A 15,638-nucleotide genomic window follows, 5' to 3' on the forward strand; every position below is an offset into this window, starting at 1 on the left:
TTGCCCCGCTGGACTGGTCTAGGAAGACTCCGTAAGTTTACATATCCTGCTTCGCCCGGATGGGTGGGTCTAAGAAGACTCAGGAGGTATACATATCCTGCATCAACCTGCTGGGCTGGTCTAGGAAGACTCAGGAGGTATACATATCCTGCTTCTCCCCGCTAGGCTAGCATGGGCATGTTTCTCACAGTTGCACCAGGGCTCTGAGACAGCAAACTGAGTTACAAACAAAGCAACCGGAAATAAACAGGTGCTGCTAGAAAGTTGCTTAAACGTGGGATTCAACAGCATCCTGCTGACCACAGCAAGCCTCTCGGCAGCCACCCTGCAAGAATGGAAGCTACAAGGAGGCCATTAACTTAGAGCCGTTAGTACATTCCAATTACTAGAGGCCATATTTATCATCTACCACATGAGCTGAAGTTTTTCCATAGAGACATCTCATGTTATTTTTGCATGGCCACTTGTAAGGAAGAAAAACAACGTGACTGAGAGCACAGGCTTTTGCGTGGGCTTTTGCGCCCTGTCTCTGCCCCTTGTGACTAGGTGACCTCAGACACTCGACTTCAGAACCTCTGCTTTCTCGTGGTGATGACAGTGCTCTCAACCCTTACGTAACCGGGAGCATGTGCAAGTGTTTTCCTGGCTCTGTCTCTGGCCTTAACAGAACTCAAATCTTATCTAGATAACAATGTGTGTTGAGAAATAGTGGAGTGCATCTGTTTCAAAAGACAGGGAAAGGACAGAGAATGGCTCAGCAGGCCAAAGTGCTGATGACCCTAGACCAATATATTAAAAAAAAAAAAAAAACCAGACGTAGTGACGGATGCCTAGAATCCCAGCATTCCTAGGTGAGGGTGGGAATCTCTGGGACATCTAGCCTAGAATCCACAGCAGGGCAGAAAGAATGGGAGAGCCCTTCATCAGCAAGGTAGACAGAAGAGACTCTCAAAAGTTGTCCTCTGACCTCCACATGCATGCCATGGTATACACACCCACAATAAATTACATATGTGTGTGTATATGTAGTATACACATAGGTATATACTACATATTATATACAGCAAATATCTAAGATATCTGTACGTGTGTATATAGACACATATACATACATGCATACATACATACATACATACAAAAATACATACATACATACATACACACACACATATATACACAAGGAAACAAGTAAGTTTCCTGTGGTGGCAAAACCAAGAATAGTTCTTTTTCAGAGAGTTTTCGAGACCCTGGTTAACAAAACAATAGCCCCAAGGATGTTCAGTTTCTCAGCCCTGGACCCTGGGCTGCGGTCCAGCACAGGGTGAGGCAGATGTGAAAACATTAGGGTCTCAACGAGGATGGTCGTGGGTTATACTATGGTCTGAACCCAGGGTTCTGAGAAACAGAGGACCGTTTCTTGCTCTGGAGGTCAAGGCACAGGCCTCTGGATGCAGGCAGCCGCTGGAAGCCGCAAGCGGTGAGGTTGTGGATTCTGTCCTAAGCCTAGAAAAGAAATGGGAACCTTGATCTTGCCAGCCAGACCTCTGTTCAGGGATTAAAGGCGAGTATTGCTTCAAACTACATGGTTTGTTGTCGTTACAGTAGCAACAGGAGAGATAGCAGTGGCCTTGCAACAGTTCCACTTAAGGGCTGACAAAGAGCAGAAAGTCTCTCTTGAAGTTACTGGACTGGAAAGACCTTCTGGAACTTGGAGTATACTAAGTAAGCACGGGCCTGACGTCAGTTTCCTAAAAATCCACTTTTTACAAAAAGAAAGGCATCGAAGTGCCCACCTGTGATCGCGGTGCTGGGGAGGATTCCCTGGGGCTGGCTGGGCGGCCAGGTGAGGGCCACATTCACTGAGGAACTGTGTCAAAAACAGGGAGATAGCCCATGCATGTGATGATCACATCGAAAGCACGCACACTGGAGCATGAACGCACACATCATAAAAAGATGGGAAAACTCTCAGGATTCTGGTTAAAGGGGAAGTTGAAAAAAAAGGGGGGGGGCAGCAACTCGGCTATTCAACTAGCAGCCATCCCACACCCGACTTCGGCTCTTTATTGCTACCATTTTAATTTTTTTCAAATAGTACGACAATAAGGTGATGACGTCATACAGTGTGCGGACGGACACACACAGACATGCACGCACACATGTGCACAGTACTAATCTGCTGCCTTTTCCTGAGCTTGGGAACTATATTCTCTACGAAGTGTCTATGAGTTGCCCAGTTGCGTGCTGGCAAGACGGCTCAGCTGGTGAAGCGGTTCCTTAGCAAGCATGAAGACTGAAGTCTGATACCCAGCGTGGTGTAGGTACAAATCTCAGTGCGGTAGCATGTGCTTGTAATCCCAGCCCTGGGGAAGTGGAGACGGGAGGATTCCATGGGCTACCCGGGCCTACTTTTATGTTTCATGTCAGAGAGAGACTATATCTTAAGACAACCAACCCACAGTGATGGCTCCATATCCAAGACTGACCTCTGGCCTCCAACACATGAACACGTACCACACATACAAACATGCATGCACATATGCATGCACATGAGGGGGGGAGGAGAGAGAGAGAGAGAGAGAGAGAGAGAGAGAGAGAGAGAGAGAGAGAGAGAGAGAGGTGGAACTCCAAACTCTAAACGTGCACAAGGACAAAATAAACCTCAAAATAAGACACACACTTAAGCATGTTCCTACTCACTAATTAAAGAAGACATCCTGGGCATACAACTAAGCACACACACCAGGGTCTCCAAATAAACACGGGAGAAGCTAAGTGACACATCACTTGACACATCAGAAGGGGCCCCAGGACACAGCTGGCCTGTGTGAAGACAGCCAGCCGCTGAGACCTCGCCTTCAGGAGTGAGGTACACTCACCAGACACACTGGCTTGTCTTGTGACTCCGGCATGCCGCCCCTGTGCCCAGAAACAGAGCTTCTGTTGTGAGAAAGAGAGCACCCCCCCCACACACACTCCTTTCAGACTATTGGAGCTGAAACATTTAGTAAAGCCGGGTGTGATGGCAAACACCTGGAATTTCATTGTTTAGAAGGAAGAGGCAGAGGGATTGCTGCGTGAGTTCCAGGCCAGCCAGGGCTACAAAGTGAGACCTCAGAGAATCTAAGCAAGGCTTAGTCAGTGTAGGGCTTGCCTAACACACAACGCCTTGGGTTTGAGCCCCGGACTGCACAAATCAGGCACAGAGGCGCGAACCTACAATTCCAGCACCTGAGAGGTAGAATTGAGGAGGACTAAACATTCAAAGTCACAGCCTGACTAAACAGCAAGTTCAAGACCAGAATGGGCTACAGGGAACCGTATCTCAAAAACCAAACCAAAACAAACCCACAAACAAACAAAAAAGGGCTAGTGTTCTAGTTAGCTTCATCTGTCAGTTACCTGACCAAGGAGTCTCGATAGACCCTGATCACATTAGCTGTAGCCATGTGTGATTCCTGAGTGATGTGAGGGGGTCCAGCCCACCCTGCCAGTGCCTTCCTTCCCTATGCAGGTGGCCCTAGGCTGAATAAGAGAGGGAGAGAGCCAGCCGGCAGGGATGCTCCTGGTTCATGCTCGTGGTTGGTGCTTCCAGTTCCTCACTGCTGCCTTTGGTCTGGAAGGGTGAGCCAAATAAAGCCTTTCCTCCCAGAGTCGTTCTTGGTCAGAGTGTTTCATCACAGCACCAGAAAAGCAAACTAGAACATCCAGGAATAAGGTCTGCCCTTGCAGAAGTTCTTAACCATTAGAATTGCAAAACTAGGGAAGAAAGATGGCGGTAGTTAGCCGAGGGAAAGGCGTTTATATGAACAAAATACTGCAAAGCGGTGAGTGCTGCCCACTGAACAATGTCGTCCTCAAATCTGGCAAGGAGCAGGGACTCAAATCAAACACAGTGAATGGGGAAAGGGTGCCGGAGAGACGGGAACTCCAACAAAGGTAGGCAGCCCAGGTGGAAGGCAGTACCACACTGCTCGCTGAGGGCAGAGAAAGGCCTGTGACACCTCCTGGTATATTAAAACACCTCCCTCCTCTCTCTGCCCCCACCAAGTGCTGTCCCTCTTACCTCCAGGTAAGAGAATTAGGGAAACAGCTTGCTATGGGAGTATAGGGACCCCAGTTTAGATCCCCAGCACCCATGCAAAAAGCTGTGCATGCCCGTGCACGCCTGTAACCCAACACTGAGGACCAGGACAGGAAGCCAAAGGGCCAAGAGGCCACTGACTACTCTGTCTAGCTAGCCAAAGGGATGAGATTCCAGTAAAAGGCCCTATATCAAAGCAATGACATGGAAAGCAATAAAAGATGACACCTGAAGTCCTGTAATGGCTTCTAAAGGCAAAACACACACACACACACACACACACACACACACACACACACACACACACACACACACACACACGGGATGGGAAAACACAGCAAAGGAATGCTGAAGAAAAATAGGAAAAGCGGGAAGATTTTGAAGAGCAGGACCCATATCTTCCTTCAACAAGATACAGGAGAAAGAAACAGGTCATTTAGAAAGCTCCTAATCTACTCAGCATGAACACTCATAAATAAAAAATAAAATAGAATAAATCACGGCTGAAAATAACAGATGGTTTTAAAAAAAAAAGTTAAGGGGGAAAAAAAGGTGCCGAGGGGAGCGATGTGAGACTATGGCATCCATTAAACACAGTAGGTTTCTTGGAGAAGCAGGGAGGAAGGCCAGGAAACAGACCGTGGTTTGGCTCCTGGCGATGTGAGCCTTGCCACATCCCTGGAGGAGTCGACGCCTCCCCACACGCCCCAGGTTGCTCTGCCACAGCACCACAGACTTCTGGGAGCCTGCTCAGCTTCTCTTCTCTGGATCTCAATTATTTCTCACCAAGAACAGCTCCACTAGAGGAAAGACGATTTCCGGAAACGGTGTGTGTGTGTGTGTATTTGTGTATCTGTGAACATACATGGGGGTGATGTGTAGGTCAGAGAACAATCTGCAATCATTCCTCAGGCAGCACCCACCCTTCTGCCTTTTGAGACAGGGACTCTCACTGACTCAGAATTTGCCAAGAAGCGCAACACTGGTTGACTAGTTAGCCCCAGGTATCCTGTCTCTACCTCCCCAGAAATTATAAGAACCCTCCACTGTGCTTGGCTTTGCTGCTTGTTCGTTTGTTTTGGTGGCTCAGGGAATCAAACTCAGTTTTTTGTGCTTGTTAGGTAAGGGCTTTAGTAGCTGAACCCCCACCTCCGACCCACTCCTAGCACCTATTGTCCAAACAGCAAAGGTAAACATCCCACCAGGTGGTGATGCTAACATCCTGGCTCTTTAGTAAGCACAACTTGATGTTTCCTCAATCATTTTTATTCAGTGAGAAAAATTTATTGGGTTTCTCTTTTATCTATCTACACCACCTCTGCAGAGAGAATGAGACAAGCTCAGGACTGGACAACGTTTGGAACTTCTTTACTCCCTCTTATATATCAGTGTAATAGCCGAGATCCAAGCTGGGCTTGGTGGAGCACACCTATAATCCCAGCAGCTGAGAGACTGAGATGGGAGGGAGGGTCTCCAGGGCAAGGCCAGTGTGAGCTACATAGGAGGCCTTACTTCAAAACAGAAACAAGAGAAGCCCGGCAGGGTGTATGGTGGACATCCATAGCCCCAGCTACACTCCAAGCTGTGGCAGGCAGCTCACTAGCGCCCAAGAGTTCAAAGCCAGCCTGGTTATTAAAGTGAGATGATCCCCCACATCCTCAACCCAACAAAGGCTGAGGCTCAAAGAGCTCATGGGGCGTGGCTTATGTACTTCACAGGCATTTGTCTTTGCATTGGTGGGGGGGGGAGGGAGAAAGAGAGACTGTGTGTGTGTGTATAGAGGTCATAGGTTGACACGGGGTATCTTCCTCGATCTCTGCTGCCTTATTGTTTGAGACAAGATCTCTCACAGAACCTGGAGCTCACTGATTTGGCTACACTGGCTCTCCAGCAAGCCCCAAGGATCTTTTTATGTTCGCTTCCTCAGACCTGGGATTACGAGTATGTGCTACCACCACGCTCAGCCCTTTACATGGGCACTAAGGACGCAAAATCAGGTCCTCAAGTTTATGTGGCCACCACTTCACCGACCGAGCCACCTCCCCAGCCCACCTTTGTTATTGCAACTAAATATTTGAAAACTATGTTATGTTTATTTATGTGTGTGTGTATATGTGTGTGCATACTGAGAACATGTGGAGGTCAAAGGACATCTATGGGAGTGGTTTCCCTCATGGGTCCCAGAGATGGAACTCAGGTAGCCAATCTTAGCAGCCTTTACTTTGTACCCTGGCAGTTTGTGACTACTGACGAATAAAAATGTTTGGAATAAGGAGCAGGTGAGCCCTGAGGTGCCCACAGGAAACAAAAGGAAAAGAAAGACACTGTGGTGACTAGTGGGGAAACTCCGAACTGTGACGTCAGGGGTCAGGGGTCAGGGGTCAGGGGTCAGAGGAGGGGCCTGCAGGGCCTCAGCAATCTGGGAATAGCCTTTTAAACAACCTTTACTGAACTATTACACTGTAACCCTGACACCTCTGCCCAGTCACCCCTTGCTCCTAAAAAATGGAAATCAACTCAGAGGGGTCAGGAGCCCAGAGGCCTACAGAGTTAATTAGGCCCCACAGTCAGACTGTTTGTGTGTCAGGGTGGGTGGGTAGGGGTGGGTGGGGGTGGGTGTATGGCTGTTGATCTGTTAGTTTCCGAGGCAAGGTCTCAAGTAGCCCAGATTGGCCTCTAACTTATGAGGATAACTTTGAACTTCTGATCCTCCTGCCACGACCTCCAGAGTGCTGAGGTCACAGTCATGTGCTACTGTGTGCCTGGTTTATCCAGTGCTGTGGATCTAGTCCCAGGCCTTGGTGCATGGTGGGCCATCTCTTCACCGACGGGGACACATCCCCAGCCCCCAGATTGTATTCTTAAGATGTCAACTAAGGGAACAGCTCGGATGTGGGGGGAACACAACAAGACAGATGGCTTCCATTCTCCCAGTGGGAATGGGAGGAAACTCGGCCACGCCCACCTGCTCCCCACACATGTGGCATGTGGGCGTGTGCCCACAGAAGGGCTCCAGGAAAGCCCAGAAGCCAAGAGGCCAGTACATTCCCTTCTCCAAACCTCTCTGTAATAACAAAGCGGGCACGCATCTGTTATCAGTTTGCTGTCAACTGCTCCCTATGGACTAAGAGTCAGCACTCAGGCTCTGTTTGGCCTTGACCTTGCCACCCACTGGTAAGACCTCAATAAACCCCTCCGCTTGGTGACAAGAGCTCCAAAGAAAGGGGGTCTAGAGGGGGTCCTCCCTGCAGTCACTTCCAAGCCTCTAAGTGTCTAAGAGTCCTCAGGGCATGCATTGTGAAGGAGGGCCCAACACAGGACACCCTCAGCAGCCTGAATAAACACCAGCTCACACAGGCTCTGGATCTGTTATCCTGGCCAGGTTGTATGGTCTTACAATATTATTATTTGGGGGGTGGTGGTGTTGAGACAGGGTTTCTCTGTGTAGCCTTGGCTGTCCTGGACTCACGGTCTTACAATATTATAATCCTTGTGTCTATATACTGGGAATAACACTAGTGTCTGCCTCGAGGTTACAGGAAGAATTAAACTGCATGGACCAAAAGGAGTTGAAATAGTAACAACTGTGGAAGGTCAGTTTCTCATCCTCATGATTCCTAGCTGGATTTTTAAAAATTTTTTCCTGACACATGGTCTCACATAGCTCAGGCTGTCCTTAACCGCACTAGGCGTAAGAGCTTCTCACACCTCCTGAGCTCTGAGATCACAAGCGCGCACCACCGTGCCCAGTTTCTGCTGTGCCAAGGCTTCATGCGTGCATGGGAGACTAGCTCTCTAGCGGCCGAGCCCTGGCCCAGGATCCTTGTTATCTTTCACATTCATTCCTGACATTTGCCACAAAGACACACAGTCTCGGTGACAATCACCCAAACCAGTCCTCTCCTTCCACCGTGTGGGTCCCAGGGATTGAACTCAGGTCATCAGGTTTAGCAGCAGACACTTTTACTGACTGGTATTTTATACCAGTGTAGCATGGCAGGGCCTGCATGCTCTACGTGTACACAACCACAACTAAGGAGCTCAAATGGGGACGATACATGCACATGCACGCGCGCGCGCGCACACAGGAAACAAATAAGGGTTTTTTTTCCCTGTGGTGCCGAGAATTACACTCAGGGCCACATGCATGACAGGCAGATGTCCTGCCAGCAGGCATGTCCAATCTTCTGACATCGAAACATGACGTCATCAATAAAGTCAGGCAACTTAATAAAAACAAACAAAAAACTCATAATGTTTGAGGTAAGTCAATAAGTCAGTGGTTTGTGTTGTATTCTTAGCTATTATAGGCCACAGGTTCAACATGCTTGATACCAGTGAAAGATGTTGTTGTTGATGATGATGATGATGATGATGATGATAAGGAAGAGGAGGAGGATGGATGGATGGATGGATGGTGTGTGTGTGTGTGTGTGTGTGTGTGTGTCCTGGCACACAAACATTTTTGCTGTTTTGAGGCAGAAGCTTGCAGTATAGCCCTACCTAGTATCAAACCAGCTATGTAGACCAGGATGGCCTTGAACTTACAATAATCCTCCTGCCTCTGACTGTGAACGCTGGAATTTCAAGTACGTGCCCGTAATCACAGCTCAAGTAAAGCAACTCTTACTAGTAACCAGGTATTCAGAAATTTGCCTCATTTGTGAGCTCATAGGGCAAAAGAACAGAAAAAGACTCTTTAGCAGTCTTACATGTAGCTAGTCCAGCAGAGAGCGACCTCCACGAGGCATCACTAGAGTCCTGGCAATAGACAGTACCAATTCACAAGGGCAGCTACACCCTCAGACAAGGGCGATGGCTCAATTCCTAAGTGTTTGTCACAAAAGCATGAAGCCTTGGGTTTGGATCATTGGCAGCTACATAAAAAGCCAGGCACAGCAACAAACACACATCTGCAATCCCAGTGCTAGGGAAACAGAGGCAGGAGGATTCCTGGGGCTTGGGGGGCCAGCCAGTGTAGCTGATCAGTAAGAGACCCTGTCTCAGAAAAAGAAAAAGGACCAAAAAAAAAAAAGTTGCAGAGCAATTGAAGAAGACGTGCGGCATGGACTCCTGACCTCCACATTTGTACATGTTCCAGGACAAACACGCACACACAAACACAGGAGGAAATGGCTTCCTGCCCTCACTGCCCTGGCCTGTCTAGATTTTGGGGGATTACAGAACACCGAAAGAAAGGCCTTGCTTTCCTTCTAGAAGTTTGTGAGTTAGACAAGAGAAATGTGGGATTCTGAAGAAACACAACACTCCCCAGCACACATAGCCTTCCCAGGACCAAGTCAGGGAAGGATAAAGTCAACCATGGAATTGACAAAAAAAAAAAAAAAGAAAGAAAGAAAGAAAGAAAGAAAGAAAAGAAAACAGCTCAAACAGCCAAACACACTGCAGAAGTCCTCACTCTCCTAGCTGAGTACATGGCCACAGTACCAAGGCTCCTGGGACCTTCATCTTGGCAGTTTCCCAAGAACAACTGGTCTGCATCAGCACACTGTGAGAGGTCAGCTACATTACCTGTGAGAAGGGCATCCAGAGGAAGAGCATCTCCATCCTTAGCATTAGCTCTGGCTGTAACTCAAGGTAGATGCTGGATAAATACTAGGATTGGAGAGATGGCTCACTAGATAATGTGCCTATGGAACAAGTGTACGTTACCTGAATTCAGACCCCCCAGCACCTACATAAAAGGCCAGGTCCACTGTACACACACCAGCAGGCATGTAACTTACAGGTAACCAGCTCCCTTGGATCACAGGTAAATCAGCTTAGCTTGATCAGTGAGCTCCAGGTTCAGTAAGAGATTCTGTCTCTAAGGAAGCAATCCCTGACCTCTACAGGGACACACACACACACACACACACACACACACACACACACAGGGAGAGAGAGAGAGAGAGAGAGAGACAGAGACAGAGAGAGACAGAGACACAGAGACACAGAGACAGAGACACAGAGAGAGACAGAGACAGACAGAAACAGAGACAGAGACAGAGAGAGACAGAGAGAGAAAAAGGAGTTATCGATATGTGCACAGGATGTTATACAATGTAGGTCTATGACCTAGATTCAGCATCGTGTAAACTAGTGTGGTGTAAACCCATACTTGTAATTCCAACACTTGGGAGGTGAGAGCAGGCAAATTCAGAGCTCAACTAGAGCCTAGACTACATAGTGAGCTCCAGGCCAGTCTGAGAGCCTGGAGGAGGGCAAAAACCAAAACTGTGCGAAGTTTCAAAGGATGGGCAGATCTTTACTCAATCCAAAATAGAAATTAAAAAAAAAAAATACAGCAATCTCTTCTGGCTATTAAGAGTGACTCTACTTCAAAGCAGTCATTAACTTTAAAGGCAGTAGTCTGGTAAAACCTGCACGGACAAGCTCCCAACATTTGTTTCCTACCCAAACCTCTGAACTGTCACCCATGTGCTAATTCCAGCGCCCCCCCCCTTATAAAAATGATTTCCTCCCTCTTTTAGTACCTGGATTCTGAAATGTGGACACTTCCTTCCAGCAAAGCTGCTCACTGCTTTGTTCACCCAGCACCAGGAATCTGCTCCTTAAACTGTTTACAGTCACCTACCAACCCCAGAGGCCATGCTAGCAGCATAGGCTTTCTGACTCGTCACAGAATCACTGACCAGAGCTGTGACTCTGATGACCAACCATGCCCCACCACCCAGAACAATCTGGAGGCAATAGACCCAGGTGCAGAGCTCTTTAAGTCTCTCAGGAGTGTGAGGCTGCCTGTGAGGCTGCTGAACGGTGACGACAGAGGGTACCAAATCCCCAAACCAAATCTTGCTGGTGACTGCCCTTGGTGACTTTACTCACATTTCAGAATCATCACCTATCCCCCCCTCCCCAAATGTGACTCTAAAGTGACACAGATTACCCCCCTCCACCCCAGTCATTAAGTATTTCCCATGCAAGAGGGGGGCCTGCGTTTGGGCTCCAGGACACAGGCTTTTAAAAGGCTGATGTAACCGCAGGGTGAACCTGTAGTCCCAGCAATAGGGTCAGCCAGCCTAGCCCACTTAGTGAGTTCCACACTAGTAAGAGATCCATACAATCAGAAAGTGGGTGGTGCCTAAGGAACAACACCTGAGGTTGTCTTCCGGCCTCTACACAGACGTCTGTCTGTCTGTCTGTCTCTGCCCCTGTCTCTCTCTATATCTCTCTCTCTGTCTCTCCCCCCACCCCACCTCTCTCTCTCTCTCTCTCTCTCTCTCTCTCTCTCTCTCTTACACACACACACACACACACACACACACACTGGCAAGATGACACCAGGAAGCAGTGAACAGCTCCTCTTCTGGGACAAGCTCCTCAGCTGTGAGCGCAGGGGACGGTGGCATTTCCATGCTTAGCAGGCCAGCTGGGCACATGGCTGGTGGGTTCTTTTGAAACCGAGGAAGCTGAATGGGAAGGAAGGGAATCCGAATTGCTCTCATCTTTTGGGGTCCCTTCCAGCTTCTCCTTGAGAACACTGCGGATGCACATCCATATGCACATGTTCTTTATAAAAATGTATTCGGATGTGTGAATATATAATGAGCACAGTGTTCACACTTCTACACACAAAGCATTGGAAATGTGCACGCTGCTCAGGAGCAGATCCAAAGGCCCAGAGAGCTTTGCTGTGACAGCCACTAGAGCTCACAGAGGCAGCCACATTCAAAGAAGGGACGACCGCTCCTGCCACCTTGGGTTTCCTTACTGCTGCTCTGAGGGAGATTGGCTCCCTCTGTAAAGCACTTGCCTTGCCAGCGTGAGGACCTGAGTCTGACCATTGGAACACACGGTTTTAAGAAGCCAGGCAGGCACAGGTAGATAATTCAATGGGTAAAGCACCTGCTGCATAAAAGACTTGAGTTCAATCTCCATCACCCACATAAAGCTGGACACCACAGTGTGTCTAAAATCGCAGCAGTCTATGGGCAAATGAGATATAGAGACAGGAGCCTCGGAGCTCAGCTACGTCTCTGCTAACAGAGCCTGTCTCAGACAAGGATGCTTCAGGGTGTTCTACACACACACACACACACACACACACACACACACACACACACACCGGGAGGGGGGGAGGGGTAAGTATTTTAAATTAAAAAAAAAAAATAAGAAAGGCACACTGACATAGAGTTGTAATCTCAGTGTTGTAGAGATGAAGACCCAGGCCAGTCAGGCCATCCTACCTTTCTAGCTCCTGCTCATGAAAGATCCTGTCTCAAAAAAAAAAAAAAGAGAGAAAAGGTTGTCCTCTGGCCTCCACATGCAAGAAGACACACACACACACACACCTGGGGCCATTTGGATGGTTACAACACTAAAAGCTCCTTTATCCTACTGACTCCAGTTTCAAACGTCCCAAATTAGGAAGGCAGGCTGGAAGGGGAGAGACACAGAAAAGAAATTACTCAAGCCTTTACCCAGACATTCAATTGGGCCACAGACAGTTGCTGGGGAAAGAGACTTCCCCCTTTTCTCTGTCCCTAAAAAGGGTACCTAGGTCACTCTTCCCTCCTCTCCATTCCCAGGGCTCTGCATCAAGTAAGTTTATCACATGGGCATTAAGTTGACAACAGAAGAAAGCTAAAATGTCCTCTAAAAGGGGGAGCTTTGTTCTGACCCTAACAGAATCCGACTTCAGCCTGCCCATCCCGGCTCTGAGCAATAGCCCCAAAATAATTTACAGGAACTAAGGGGGTGCGGGGGTTGAGGTGGGAAAATTCATAAAAGACAGGTCTGAGATGGTTTGACTTTCCTGGATGAGACAAGAGCACGCTGTAGGAGCCACAGAGGGTCTCCCACGAGTCCAGGGTGGGAGATCCTTCCAGTCTTGACAAGGAAGCTGGCATAGGTCAGTTAATGATCTTGCTTTCCACTTAGAACCCAGGAGATCCTAACTTGATCTAACCGTACATTCAAGCGTGGCTACAGATGTGACTTTGCTATCCCTCCAGACACCCCACACAAACCTCAGCTGCTGCTTCACAACCCCATAGCCCCAGAGGCACCCACGCAGGACCATATTCAAAGACCAAGCCGCCCGAGGCCTGGCAGTTAGGGCCGGAGTTACTGAGCTCTAGACCTAGAAACTGTGGTAACCTCAGCAAATCAGAGGGCTTCGCCTCGGTCTTACACACACACACACACACACACACACACACACACACACACACACACACACACACACACACACACACACACACACAGCTCAAGGGTGCTCCAAAAGCCACTGAAAAAAACAAAAAAAAAAAAAAACAAAACAAAACAAAAAGCAAGCGCCACCCTTTCCCTCTTCCTTCTGGTGGCTTTGTGTGTGACAGCGACTGTGAGCGCGCGAATGTTGCCGGGCTCACACACCCCCTTCCACCCAACCTGCTCACAGCAGAGTCAACGCGCGTGACTGAGCGCCCTGCGTGTCCTGAGAGCAAGTCCACCTGGCAGACTGACCACGTCACCAGGCCTCTCTCTGGTCCTCTATCCCTGGGGAGCAAGGGTATGACATCCACGCCCCCCCCCCTCCAGAGGCCAGAGTGACTCTGGAAAGCAGAAGCCTGGTTCCAGGCACAGGCCAGACAGAGGCCCGGGGACGAGAAACGGTGGACAAGAGGTAACAGAGGTCCCCACTCGCACACCCCCTACCCCCAATTTAGCGAACTGCGGCACCAAAGAGGACCGAGGCAGCTGGCCTGGCGACTCGGCAGGAAGTTCCCAGGACCGCACTGAGCATGCTCTAGGGGAGTGTGTACGCGGGTGTCGGCCCATACATCCCGCAGCCTCTGCCATCTCCCAGCGGTGGATGCACGCTGGCTGGATTGCTGTCGGGCTGGCGGTCCCCAAGGCTATCTGGGGTCCGAAGGGTCTTCCTGGTGTACCAGCCCGGGGCTTCGGAGCTTCTTAGACCTCCTTCCCAGGGGCCAGGGGCCCCACTCCTTCATTCTTCCTTCCAACTGGATCAAGGCACATCCCACTCTTAGCTCCCGGATCCCCAGGACCCTACTCCGGCCCACGCTGGCATCCTGGTTTCTGGTTTCACCGCGGTCCCAGCGTTCAAAATGCCAATCTCAGCTTCTCGCCTCCAGCCCACGCCACCCGAACCCCCTTTGGACAGTTCCTTGGAAGCCTAAAAGCCTCAGAGGCTGGGGAGGGTCTTCAGGGTCCCATGAGAGAGGATGTCCCCGAGCAGGTGGTGGACCCTCCAAGCGCGTCCCTCGGTGTACTCTAGGGTTCCCTCCCCCGTCCCAGATCAGGCACGGCCAAAACACCCACGCAGCCCCGGGTGTCAGCGCTGGGCCGGATAAGGGCAGCTACAGCCCCCTTAACGTCCCCCGCGATCCCCAGTGCGTGCATCTCCTCGAGGGGGGATGGCGAGCTCTGAATCGATCGCCCGACCCTGCAGCAGCTCTTACCTGCTAGTAGGGGAGCAGCAGCACCATCAGTAGCACTCAGGGTCACTCTCCAGCAGCCGTGCTCCAGGGAACCGGGGTCCCAGGAGCAGCTGGGAGCAGGGTCACAGCGCCCCCAGAGACAGAGGCGCGGCTACCTGGTCTAGATGGATCCTGGGGCCGCCGCCACCGCGGGAGCCGCAGGGCTGCCGGGCGAGCGGGCCTCGGCAGGGACGGTCTGAAAACTACCAGCCCAAGAGGGGCCGTGCGCAGCGCGTCCACCGTCCGCCCCTAGACGCAAGCAGGGACGTTTTTCCTGGGTCCAAAGGATCAGGACCAAGTAGACAGGAAATCTGCTCGAGGTTTCTATCAACCCTTTTCGGTTCGACCGCCCCAACTTCTCTCGGCTTCTGGGCTCCCGCTGCGCTCCTCGGCAAAGCGATTCCGGGCCAGGGACGTTCTGCAAATTCCCCGCCCACCCCGGCAGAGCGCTCAGCCAATTCGGAACGCCCCAGCTTCTCGGGGACCGTCTGCAAACTCTAGACCACGTACAAGAAGACTTGAAGCCACTCTATTCCGCAGCCCAAGGAGGAACAGGCATCGTGTTAAACTGAGGGAGTTGAGGTCATAAATAATATTGTAGAAAGGTTTGGGGCAGGGTACGATTACTGTTAAAGACCTTACATCCTCCAGAGTGATGGTCTCTGGGCCTCCTTAGGACAGGACCTTCCATGAGTAAAGCCAGTGGGCTCAACTATTTAGGGGTCCTAGCAACTTTAACAAATGCCCTGAGCTCCACTTTAGACTTTGTAGAATGGATTGGCAGAAGCAGTAGCAATTTATGTCCTTTGTCTTTTTGTGATTTTTTTTAACTGCACAGATTTGTGTTCTTTTTGTGATTTTTATTTTATTTTTGAGGAGTGGGTGGTCTTACCTAGCCCAGACTAGTCTCGAACTCACTTTCTAGCCAAGGATAGCCTCGAACTCTGGATCCTTTTGCCTCCATTTGAGTGCAGGGATGACAAGCATCAGTCACCACACACCCTTGGCTTTTGTGACCCTGAGCAAGCCGTTTTGTCCCGCTCCACTCAGCGGCTGTATTAATAAGAAATAATAACGGCTGCTTTGTGATGTTCTTGTGAAGATGG

At 49.8% G+C, this 15,638-nt stretch overlaps 1 protein-coding gene across 2 annotated transcripts in view; it reads right to left on the reverse strand.

Annotated features, from left to right (window-relative positions):
- The window catches only part of MGAT5 (alpha-1,6-mannosylglycoprotein 6-beta-N-acetylglucosaminyltransferase), a 280,628-nt gene extending 265,676 nt beyond the window's left edge, over window positions 1–14,952 (reverse strand). For both annotated transcript variants that reach the window (XM_084785708.1, XM_084785707.1), the window contains exon 1: window positions 14,515–14,952. The gene's annotated coding sequence lies outside the window, so the exon portion shown is untranslated. The remainder of the gene's footprint in view (window positions 1–14,514) is intronic.
- Between the last annotated feature and the right edge of the window lie 686 nt (window positions 14,953–15,638).

The sequence above is a fragment of the Acomys minous genome (genome assembly GCF_964271855.1).
Source record: "Acomys minous genome assembly, chromosome: 1".
Classification (NCBI taxonomy): Eukaryota; Metazoa; Chordata; class Mammalia; order Rodentia; family Muridae; genus Acomys; species Acomys minous.